The sequence below is a fragment of the Neophocaena asiaeorientalis genome, unplaced genomic scaffold (assembly GCF_003031525.2).
Source record: "Neophocaena asiaeorientalis asiaeorientalis breed wild unplaced genomic scaffold, Neophocaena_asiaeorientalis_V1.1 scaffold119, whole genome shotgun sequence".
NCBI lineage: Eukaryota > Metazoa > Chordata > Mammalia > Artiodactyla > Phocoenidae > Neophocaena > Neophocaena asiaeorientalis.
The window spans coordinates 9589735-9602743 of record NW_020175821.1 but is presented as its reverse complement, the minus strand read 5'-3'; positions in this window follow the sequence as shown (position 1 = coordinate 9602743).

The window sequence follows — 13009 nt, the reverse complement described above, 5'->3', positions numbered from 1 at the left end:
TGGATGGACCTAGAGATGATCATACTAAGTGAAGTAAGTCAGACAGAGAAAGACATCATATGATATCACTTATATGTGGAATCTAAAAAAATGATACAAATGAACTTATTTATAAAACAGAAACAGACTCACAGACTTAGAAAACAAATTTAGAATTACCAAAGGGGAAAGGGGGGGAGGGATAAATTAGGAATTGGGGATTAACGGATACACACCACTATATATAAAATAAACAACAAGGACCTACTGTAGAGCACAGGGAACTATATTCAGTATCTTGTAATAACCTATAATGGAGAAGAATCTGGAAAAGAATATATGTATGTATATATAACTGAATCACTTTGGTGTACACCTGAAACATTGTAAATCAGCTACACTTCAATTTTTTCAAAAGGCTAATTGTAGTATCCAACTTTGAAACTCAATGAGAGTAATCAAGTACTTGGACACTAAAGCTTTTGCTTGTGAATAATATCTCATAAACTACTAGCTAAAAGAGTATCAGATCCAAAGTAACTGAGATGCAGAGAAATAACCACTGTCTTTTTAAAGTCACACAGCTAGTAATGAGCAGAGCCAGAACTAAGCACCAAGTCTCCCAGGTTTTTATGTACCTACTTCCCCACTGCTTCAATCTAGTTCAGTCAATGAGAGAGGCTCCAAAGTGTGGTGGGCTTGGCGTGGCAGTGAGAATCTGGAACAGTGGTTATCAAGATAGGAAGGAAGCATTGGCTATATCAGAACAACCGATCTGTGTAGCACCAGAAGGCTTCAATCCTAAAGCTACTCTTTGAGACTAAAGAAAATGGTGATGAAATTAACACCACATGAAAAAACCAGCCATAGAATGGGAGAAAACATTTGCAAAGCACATATCTGGTAAAGGACCTGTATCTAAAGATGTATACAAAGAACTTTAAAACTCAACAATAAGAAAACAGACAATCCAATTAAAAATGGATTAAAAAATCTGAATAGTCACCTAAGAAGATATGCAGATGGCCAAAAGCAAGATGTTTGGGACTTCCCGGGTGGTCCAGTGGTAAAGAATCCGCCTTCCAATGCAGGGGACGCAGGTTTGATCCCTGGCTGGGGAACTAAGATCCCACATGCCGCAGAGCAATTAAGCCCGCGCGCCTCAGCAAGAGCACCTGCGTGCCACAAACTACAGAGCCCACGCACCCTGGAGCCTGCGTGCTACAAATACAGAGAGAAAATCCGCACACCACAGCTAGAGAGAAGCTCGAGCACTGTAACAAAGAGCCTGCGCTGCAACTAAGACCTGATGCAGCCCCCCACCCCGAGAAAAAGAAAAGAAAAAAGAAAAGGAATAGATGCTTAACATCATCTGTCATTAGGAACTGAAATTAAAACAACGAGGGACTTCCCTGGTGGCGCAGTGGTTAAGAATCCACCTGCCAATGCAGGGGACATGGGTTCGAGCCCTGGTCCAGGAAGATCCCACATGCCGCGGAGCAACTAAGCCCGTGCGCCACAACTACTGAGTCCGCGCACCTACAGCCGTGCTCCGCAACAAGAGAAGCCACCATAATGAGAAGCCCGCACACCGCAATGAAGCGTAGCCCCTGCTCTCTGCAACTAGAGAAAGCCTGTGCGCAGCAATGAAGACCCAACGCAGCCAAAAATAAATAAATAAAATTTTATAAATAACTAGATAACTAAATAAATAAAACAATGAGATGCTACTACACGCCTATTAGAATGGCTAAACCCAGAAAACTGACATACCAAATGCTGGCAAGGTTGTCAAGCAACAGGAAGTCTCATTCATTGCTGCTGGGAATACAAAATGGTACAGCCACTATGGAAGACTGCCAGCTTCTTACAAAGTAAACATAGTCTTACCATCTAATCCAGCATTCACGCTGTTAGGTGTTTACTGAATCGATTTGAAACTTTATGTCCACACAAAAGCCTGCACATGAATATTATTCATAGCAGCTTTAGTCACAATTGCCAAAACTGGAAGCAATCACGATGTCCTTCAATAGGTGAATGGATAAACAAATCAGGATACATCCATCCAATGGAATATTATTCACTGAAAAAAGTAAAAGAGCTATCAAGCCACAGAAAGACATGGAGGAATCTTAAGTGCATATTGCTAAGCGAGAGAAACCAGTGTGAAAAGGCTACCCACTATATGATTCTAATTACACACGTGACCTGGAAAAGCCAAAACTATGGACACAGTGAAAAGATCGGTAATTCCCAGGCATTCACGGAGAGGAAGGGCGGGATGAAGCATAGGGGATTTTTAGAGTGATGAAACTCTCCTGTATGATACTATAATAGTAGATATAGGATACTAAGCATCTGTCAACACCCATTGAACTTTATGGCATAAAAAGTGAATCTGAATGCACGCACATTTGGAAAAATCATTTAGGAGATCAGAAAACATCAGGAAAGAATGAAGACGATGACAAAGAAAATCTCATTGTATTGCAAATGTATGAAACAACCTCACTGAGGGGAGCAGGGAGAAGATGCTAACCTATGTAACTTTGGAAATAAATGAAGTCGATAAGACTAAAGGCAAAATGAACTGTACATAGCCTGTACTCTAGTTGATTCAGTTGTTTCCCACAGGGGTATGAGTCAACAATTCTGATACAGGTAGACTGGAAGTGAACCAGTAAGTAAATGGATGGTGGATGGGAGGAGACAGGTTTCTCATTCTGGGAGTGAAATTTACAGATAGGCAAGCGCAGAAGCCTAGTACCATCCACGTGGTAAGGTATTAGGTTTGGAGACATCGAAAAGCACTCATGTTTTACTTAATATAGATGTCGATTATTTATAGATGATTACACTCAGAATATTTATAGATATATGTATATACAAAGTTTATTATTATGTGTACATCCCTTTATTAGTAAAAGGGACCTAAAATACTAGCAAAACGCTAGTAGCAACCGGCACACTTAGCACCTAGAACTTGGTTTCTAATACCATTCTCCAACAAAAGGAGAAACAGCTGATTCTAGGACTAGGGCAGGGGCTATGCAAGATGAACCTGGAGCATCTTTCAGGGTGAGAAAGTAAGGAAGTGCTAAAAAAGAAATGATGGGAGTACATCAAAGGGGCACAGGAGCTAACTGAAAGAGCTCCCAAGAGCTGGAATAATATGAGCGTCAAAATAAAGCGATATTGGGCTTCCCTGGTGGCGCAGTGGTTGAGAGTCCGCCTGCCGATGCAGGGGACACGGGTTCGTGTCCCGGTCCGGGAAGATCCCACATGCCGCGGAGCGGCTGGGCCCGTGAGCCGTGGCCGCTGAGCCTGCGCGTCCGGAGCCTGTGCTCCGCAACGGGAGAGGCCACAAGAGTGAGAGGTCCGCGCAACGCAAAAAATAAATAAATAAAGTGATATTGGATTATAACTCAAAGTATAAAACAAATATTCATTACTTCATACTGACATAAATAAATGATTGAATAAATTAACAAAGGGGGAGAAGAGACAAATCTCCTACGCAGAAGACTTCCAAATAATTTATGTAGATGCTCTGCCCTCAAGGAGGTGGAGCCTAACTCCCCACTCTTTGAATGCGGGCTGTGCAAAGTGACTTCCCTCCAAGGACAACAGTGGGGCAAGAGGAGTAAAAAAAAGCACCTCGACTGTGGAGAAACCTGACAAACACTACATCAGCCAGGTGATCAAGGTCAGCACATGGACTCATAAATCATCTTGATAACGTGTACCCTTGATATGATGTGATGAACTCCGCCCTTCACCTCTGAGATCCTCCTCTCCAGAACCCCAGCCTAATCATGAGAAAAACATCAGACAAATTCCAGTAGAGGGACATTAGCATACTTGGCGAGTACGTCTCAAAATTGTCAAGGTCATCAACAACAAAGTCTGAGAAACTCTCTCTGTCATGAGAAACCTAAGGAGACATGACACCTAAATGTAATGTGGTATCCTGGATGGGATCCTGGAACAGAAAAAGGACATTAGGTAAAAACTAAGGATACCTGAATAACTATGGATGTTAGTTAATAATAGTGTATCAACCTCAGTTCATTAATTGTAACAAATGGACCATCCTAGTGTAAAATGCTAATAATAGGAGAAACTATGATAAAGAGGGGGAGTAATAGGGGAACTCTGCACTCTCTGCTCATTATTTTCTGTAAATCTAAAACTGTTCTAAAAAATAAAGTTTATCAATAAAAAAATCCACAAACACTAGTTTGTCTTCTGGCGTGCTATTTTTTAGGACGTTTACCAATAAAGCAACATGATTATGCTGGTGACCAATCACTCTTTCGGGTCTCTTATAGGAGTCACAGGAGACCCTTGCCTACCAGTTTTTCTGATGTCAATAGGATTTCTAATCATGACAAGATCCCCACACACACCAAAATAGGGGATTTTGAAGAATTCTGAACTCATGCAGTTAAACCCATGTCAATTCTTACATTTAGGTATCGATAGTTGAAACATTCCCCTGGATACAGTTTTTCAAATTAGAAGGTAAAGCCATGAATAAATCACTGTGTCCTCCCAAATGGTTCTGGGGTTCCTGGTCTTGTGGCTCCCTAGGGCACTGCAACACTTTGGTGCACATTTCATGTAAGGATGCGGGCAGATAATTAGAAGAGGATTTACTTCATTCATTTCGGTAGCACTGCACTGAAACCACTTTAGGTCAGTAAGTAGGAACAACAGAATGTCACTGTTTGTCCAGAAATTACAATTTCTTTTTTTCAATATATTTTTATGACTGATTCCCCATCAGCTATGTCTCTCTCACCCCAACACACACACACACACACACACACACACACACACACACACACACAATAAGAAAGTTTTGTTCTCTCTCTCATATTCCAAAAATCACCTGTCACTTTTATCTTAAAAAAAGAAAGGTCAACATCCTTTAGAACCTGGTATAGTGTTGTTATTTTAGAAATAGAAAAAAATATAAAAGACAGTTTTATATTCTGATATTCCCATTCAATGGAATGCTACATAGCCTCTTAAAATAAATATACTAACACGGAAAAATATCGAAGATAATTAAGTTCAAAAACTTGCAAACTATTTAAGTATAACATAATTTGATTTTTATTAAGAAAGGGAATATGTTAATAAGTTATAATATGTATAAATAATATATGTTAGTATATTCAGAGGAAACTATCTGGAGAAATGTACTCCAAACTGCTCTATAGGAGGACGATGTGATAAACGATTTTATGTAGGGATTTCTGTCATGTTTGAACTTTTATAAACAGAGCATATTAATTTTTTAATTTGAAATGTTTGCAATATTAAAAAATGTCTATGTATTTCCTCTTGAATATTATGTGGCCTGATGCAACGAGGTGCTGGAAATTCTGGAGAGATCTATGAACACTTCGAGTTCTTCCAGGACCCAGGTTGGGCCCATGCTTGACAGAGAATGAAGTCTGAGACCTTCTTTAGTCCTATAACTGACATAGGTTACACACTACCTTCTCCTCTGCTCAACCCATATCTAAAACCCTGTCATGAAAACATTTATAGAAGCTTTTTCAGGAACCTTAGGACTTTTAAGCTGTAAAGTCATTCATTGCAGAAATGCTCTATTGAATCTCCACCAGGTGGTTACCCAGCTCCTGGCTGGACACTGGGACCATGCTACCTCATGAGACAGCCATTTTATTCTTAGGAGTTTGGGGATATTTTCAAAACATTCTACATGTGACTCAAAATTACAGAATAGCTGTTCAATGACATCCTGCATAGCCATTTTTAATGCTGTGTCTAGCATAATTCATGACATATAGCAGCTACTCAATAAATATTTATTGAATGCATAAGTTGATTGTTGAGAAGAGATAGGCTTCCACTCTGCTCTAGTCTTCTTTTACCTGAGTTTGCATCATATATTTTAGCCACTACATCACACAGTTACTTAGTATTGAAAAAAGCAATAACTGCAAAAAAAGCAATGAATTAGAAACCAAGAAAGATGAGTTCTGTTTCTGGTTGTGCTATTTATCAACTGTGCAAATTTAGGGAAGTCATTTCACACCTTTGAACTCTTTTTTCATATCTGTAAAATATGGGGAGAGTTGGGAAGGTGGATTTCAACAATAAAACTCTTGAAAATAAGCTACAGCATCAAGACTTTTGCCATCCTATATAAGTAGTCATGCCTAAACCCAGGACTTTTCAATTATACTTATTAAAAATGACCTTTATGTCTTGGTCTCTTATTTTGTATATTAAATCACATCTCCTACCCCTCTTCCCCACCCACTTCAGCTTTCTAGTAGCTGGAGATTTAATAACTCAACTGAAAGTAGAATTAATTGAAAATAGATCTTGGTGTCTAAAGAAACCATTTTCAAAATACTTGTACTATCATACTCATCAAGAGTCTTTCACCCAGAGCCAGTCTTTAGAGTTGAGTTGAAACATTTGAGAAATGTTTTGAAGGCAGTGGTCTTAAAAACCACCCAGAAAAAACACTTTGCCTGGGAAAATAAACTCTTTTTTTTCTATATGAACTGGCTGATTCTAAAACTTCTTTCGGAAAAAAAAAAAATTGTCCTCTAAGAATGAATATGTTAAAAACAAGCAAATGGAGAACTGAGAGTTTTGTCAGGAAACACTTGCCAGTGGGGAGACGGCCACAGTGAGGTCTGATTTTCCTAATCTTAACCTTCAATTGACAAGTGGTCAGTACTGGGAAATACTTTCCAGGAAGAAATGACTTTTCATTACTCAACCCAATGTTACCAAGACACATCTGTTCAGACATTTGGCAGATTTTGGTACTAGGTTCATTGTTTAATGAAGTCAATGGAGTTTCCTTCTCCAGTGGACGTTTATGAGGATGGATTGAAACCTCACCTTCAATAAAGGCAAAGAGTTTTCTGTCTCTGGTTCATGGTAACTTAACACTACTCGGCAGTAATATTGCTTTGTAAAAAGCAACAACAAATATTCTAGCAAGTGAATGAACATTTTTTTTTTTTTTTTTGCGGTATGCGGGCCTCTCGCTGTTGTGGTCTCTCCCGCTGCGGAGCACAGGCTCCGGACGCGCAGGCTCAGCGGCCATGGCTCACGTGCCCAGCCGCTCCGCACCATGTGGGATCTTCCCGGACCGGGGCACGAACCCGTGTCCCCTGCATCGGCAGGTGGACTCTCAACCACTGCGCCACCAGGGAAGCCCATGAATGAACATTTTTAAATACAAGCCTGCAACAGCATTTCAGGACTTTTCCTCTGGCAGAGAATTTTCTGAATCTTAAAATAAGATTGCTAGAAGCGGCCATCTTTGGAAATCCGCTTAACCTTTCTCCATTTCACTAATCATGCTCCATAGGCAGGAGATACCATGAATTACTACTGCACAGGAAAAATGAAAATGACCGAGACATCTTTCTGAATAACTAAGTTGTCAAGCTGTCTGCAACCGGGCCAGATAATTAGAAACCAAGGCAAAAACTTGCTTCTATTCCTGGGATGGGACATCTCCTGGTTACTTCATCTGAAAAATGAGACCAAAACAATGGGGACAGAAGATAATAATAAATGTCCAACTATTTTGAAAATATCAAAATGGGTGGACAGGAAGTAATACTAAAGGGAAAAAATGTTTTTCCACTTATAGGAGCGATCTCTTTTCCTGAGACAGTGAAAAATTGGCACGGATGATCACAAATCACTGTGAAGATGGAAAGGGCAGAAAAATTCAAAAGACAGTGAAGTGAGAGCTTCTGGGAAGTCAAAGTAGGGGCTGGGGGAAAGCAAAAAAACAGTGACAAAATAACCCAAAATAAATTCTCTTGCGTGATTCAGCAGGAGGTACCACAAAGAAGGCAGTACAAAGAAAAAACACAAAAGGAGGTGTTTGTTAGACTTCAAAAGAGAAAGGGAATAAAAGATGAAGGCTATTTTTTATTTTTCATTTGACAACAAAGGGCAGGTTAGGGAAACTAGGAGCTTGTGGGGAAGCAGAGAGCCATCCCCTCGCTTTTAAAGAACTCAGAACTTTCAGAGGACCTGTGGAAGCAGATTTACTTACACCATGATGATGCTATAAAACACTGCACTCCTAGTAAAGACAGCTCCGTGCATTACCTCAATGGCTGCTCTTTTATATATATATAGTGGGGAGATGGGAAAGTGAGAAAACCATGCTCCCTGACTCCAATTTCTCATTTCCATTATCAAAAAGAGCTTTGCTGTGGATGTTTTTTCTGTCTTAATTAACTGGAGCAAGACAGAACATTTAGAACAACCAACTCTGTTTTGTTCAAATCCCGATACTCTGCCCCTTTAGAATCCCCTGAGATGAGACATTATATCTAGATACCTCATCACAGACCACAACTTGTCCTCTGACATTACCTATGGGGAGGGACCTAGGGGCCAGGATTTGAACAGAACTTCTGAGCTGTGAGTTAATATCAATAAGAAATGTCTTTTTCCTTTGGAAATGGCTTTGAGGTTGAGTCTCAGAGAATGGCTGGGAAATTCATAGTTTGATTATAATTGTAATAAGAGCCACAATCTGAGGCATAGATTCCGGTAACTGGAGAAAAACAATTTTAACAAAATCCTACAATTCTGAAGGGAAGCATCTTGCTTCTGAGTTTGAGTCTGGGGGGTGGAAAAGGAATCTGAAAGAGGAAACTAACTAGCTCTATAACTACACTAAACAAGGTCATTGGATAATATCAGGTACATCAATGAAAGACCTGCTTTCCTTGAAATGACTTTTTAAACTATTGCAGGTTATGGAAATTTCCCCTATTAATACATTTTCAATCCTTAGTCAATGGATATCAATGCATCAAGCAGAAAACTGGCATCAGGGCTGTGATCTTAGTACAAGAAATGAACACTACATCCCAACTCAGCTGAGAAGAATGAACATCTCTCAACTTTCATCAGGTACAAATTTCTTTTAGGCATGCAACTTTCATTATCCTGTATTTTATTCTTAATTTGTGAAAATTGAGCTTGAGGCAATGCAACAAATTATCAGCTTTCTAATCTCCACACTATGGAAATTTGCAGATGGCAGGGGCCATAAGTCAGCGAAGCCTCCACGCAGGAGCGTTTATGTAACATATGCCGCCCCTCCTAAATGCTGAAGTAACCCACCCCACCACATCTGTTGGGGCAGGACCTGCTGCTCCACTGGAAAGCAGAAATCCTGCCCGTCCACTCCCATACTGTTTCTTTCACTTGTCCTGCTGAATCACTTTTTTATCATGCTAAGTAGGTATGGAGCACCTGGATCGGCCAGATGAATCATTAGACCTCAAATCTAGTTCCAGCCCGGCCACTAATTTGCCGTGTGGCTTTGGGTAGGTCATCCTCGAACCTGTTTCCTCTTCTAAAAAAGTTAGAATTCTGGTCTAGAAATAAGGTACAATCTCTTTGAGTTCTAACATCTTTTGAGTTTTTAATAGGTATGGAGCACCTGGATCGGCCAGATGAATCATTAGACCTCAAATCTAGTTCCAGCCCGGCCACTAATTTGCCGTGTGGCTTTGGGTAGGTCATCCTCGAACCTCAGTTTCCTCTTCTAAAAAAGTTAGAATTCTGGTCTAGAAATATGGTACAATCTCTTTGAGTTCTAACATCTTTTGAGTTTTTAAGAATCCTTTTTGGCCAGAAGGTAGTGACAGGTAAGATAGGGTTTCTGCTCTCCTGCAGGCTGTGGACACCACCTTGGGAAAAGTAAAGTTCATCACAGGAGTCCCCTGAGTATGCTTGGACCTCTAATATCAGTCCTTTTCAACAAAGTTTCCACAAGGGGATGAAGCTTTCATGTCCAAAGACGTCCCCTCTCTGTGATGAAAGAACTTCCCCCCATGCATCTAGATTGGTACTAGTTATGTACCATCCTTGGGAGAACTGAGAAAACAGCCACTCAGATTAAATTCTAGGTTATGTGATTCAGATGAGGAACTCCAGTTGAGAAAGGCTGCAAGATATTACCTTCCCGTAGCATCATCATAGAATGCAAAGCTAAAAGGACCATATGTATCGTTCTGTCCCAAGGGTTCTCAAAGTGTGGTCCCTGAACCAACAGCAGTACCTGAAAACTTGTTCAAATGCAAAGTCTCACTCACTTCAGCCCATCGAATCAGAAACTTTGGGGATGGGACCCAGCAATCTGTGTTTCACCAAGCCATACAAGTGATTCTAATGCATGCCAATGTTTGAGATCCACTGTTCTAGTCCTTGTACCCTCCTTCTCAGATGAGGAGGGCAGGAGTACAGGAAAAGTCACTTGCCCAAGCTGGCCCCTCTAGTGTGTGGTTAGGCCTTGATTAGAATCAGGTGTGATGGACAGAATTATGTCCTCCCTCCAAATTCATATGTTGAAGCCTTAACCCCCATTGTGGCTGAATTTGAAGACAGGGCCTTAAAGAGGTAATTAAGGTCAATGAGGTCAGAAAGGTGGGGCCCTAGTACTGTACAATAGGACTGTCATCCTTATAACAAGAAGAAGAGACTCCCAGAATGTCTCTGGAAGAGACACCCAGACACGCAAAGAAAAGGCCATGTGGGGACTCAGAGAGAAGGCGGCTATCTGCAAGCCACTGAGAGAGACCGCAAGAGAAACCAAACCTGCCAACACCTTGAACTTGGACTTCTAGCTTCTAGAACTGTGAGAAATAAATTTCTGTTGTTTAAGCCACCCAGTCTGTGGTATTTTATTACAGCAGCTCTAGCAAATGAATATACCAGGTCTTCTGATTCTCTGGACATGAATCTTTTATTTCAATTAAGTAACTTTGGAATTCTGGAATAAGTCTCCAACACCTAAAGAAACAAGTGAATCCCTAGGATGGCTGTTCTGTCAGCTTGACAAATGGCAAGAAGAGGACTTGCTGGAGCCCTGACCATGTGCACAGGCCAGACGCTGCTCAGAGGGTAAGTTCTCCAAACCTGCAACTTGTGTAACTGTTTTGCCAGTCATATGAGAGCTGTGGTCCTTATAAGAGGGTTTAAAAGGGCCACTAAATTGGGAAAAGTTAAGGAAGATTGAGTAACATAAGGTATGAGGTCCCTGTCTTCCCAGAAGAAGCAGGCAGTAGTAGTAGGACAGGTTCTAGAAGGGCAGTGACCAAACCTGCCAATCCTGGATACACCTCAAGCTCAATCTGACATCTTTCTCTCCCCTTCCCTTCCCTATTGGGCCACAAAAACATGCCTCCTCTTGTTTCCATGGCTCAGGTTATGGCATTTTTACCCCTTGGTGATGCCAGCTAGAATCCCTGAGGTCACCTTGACCTTTTGGTTCCCTCCTCTTTCATATCCACCAGGTACCACCTGATCCCGCTCATTCTGCCTCTGAGATATCTTTCAAATCCTTCCTCTCCTCTCTCTCCCGGCTGCCACTACATTTTTTTTTTAACAGATCTTTATTGGAGTATAATTGCTTCACAATACTGTGTTAGTTTCTGCTGTACAACAAAGTGAATCAGCCATATGCATACATATGTCCCCATATCCCCTCCCTCTCGAGCCTCCCTCCCACCCTCCCTATCCCACCCCTCTAGGTGGTCACAAAGCACCGAGCTGATCTCCCTGTGCTATGCAGCTCCTTCCCACTAGGTATCTATTTTACATTTGGTAGCGTATATATGTCAATGTTACTCTCTCACTATGTCCCAGCTTCCCCTTCCCCTCACCCCCGTGTCCTCAAGTCCATTCTCTATGTCTACGTCTTTATTCCTGCCCTGCCATCAGGTTCATCAGTACCACTTTTCTAATACATTTATTTATTTTATTTATTTATTTTTGGCTGCACTGGGTCTTCATTGCTGTGTGCAGTCTTTCTCTAGTGGCGGTGAGCGGGGCCTACTCTTCGTTGTGCTGCGTGGGCTTCTCATGGCAGTGGCTTCTCTTGTTGCAGAGCACGGGCTCTAGGCACGCAGACTTCAGTAGCTGTGGCACGTGGGCTCAGTAGTTGTGGCGTGCAGGCTCTAGAGAGCAGTCTCAGTAGTTGTGGCATACAGGCTTAGTTACCCCACGGCGTGCGGGATCTTCCCAGACCAGGGCTCGAACCCATGTCCCCTGCACTGGCAGGCGGATTCTCAACCACTGCACCACCAGGGAAGTCCCCATCAGTACCTTTTTTTTTTTTACATTGCATATATGTGCATTAGTATACAGTACTTGTTTTTCTCCTTCTGACTTCCTTCACTCTGTATGACAGACTCTAGGTGAGACGGCTGCCACTACTTTTGACGATACCTTCATCATCTCTTGCCTGAGCTAAACTCGAAGTCTTGTAACTGGTCCCCTGATCACCGACCTCACCCCTTCATATCCTCTGCAAAAGATGGTCAGAAGTCTTCCTCCCAAAACACAGATCTCAGACAAGGCTCTTCATGATGCTACCTGCCCTTCCAGTCTGTCCTTTGGCCCCACGCCCATCACCTCCGCAGACACAGCAACCTCACAGCTCTCCAGTCCCTGAACCCAGCACGAGCCTCCCCTCTGCTGGGTCCGAGTAGGTACCTTAACTCTTTTTAGAAAATACCTATTTTTTTTTCCTCTATGTGTGTGTGTGTGTGTGTGTGTGTGTGTGTGTGTGTGTGTGTGTGTGTGAAATGTCATCTACGATATAATAACAACAACCCTTGTGTTCCCATCACCGGTATAAGGAACAGAATATTACCCATTACCCGTCTTAGGAAGCCCTCTCCTCCCACCTACCCTCCTTCATCTGCCGGAGGTAGCAGCTCTCCTTGATTCGCAGGCTTTTCAGTCTCCTGATTTCCCTGGTAGTTTTATCACGTGTATAAGTACCCATGAATAATATTGTTTGGTTTTGCTTGTTTTTAAGAGAAAACAAATGTTTGTAGTTTTCGAGGACTTGCTTCTTTACCATGATGTTCATAAGATTTACCCATTCCTCTATGTGTGTGTGTGTGTGTGTGTGTGTGTGTGTGTGTGTGTGTGTGTGTGAAATGTCATCTACGATATAATAACAACAACCCTTGTGTTC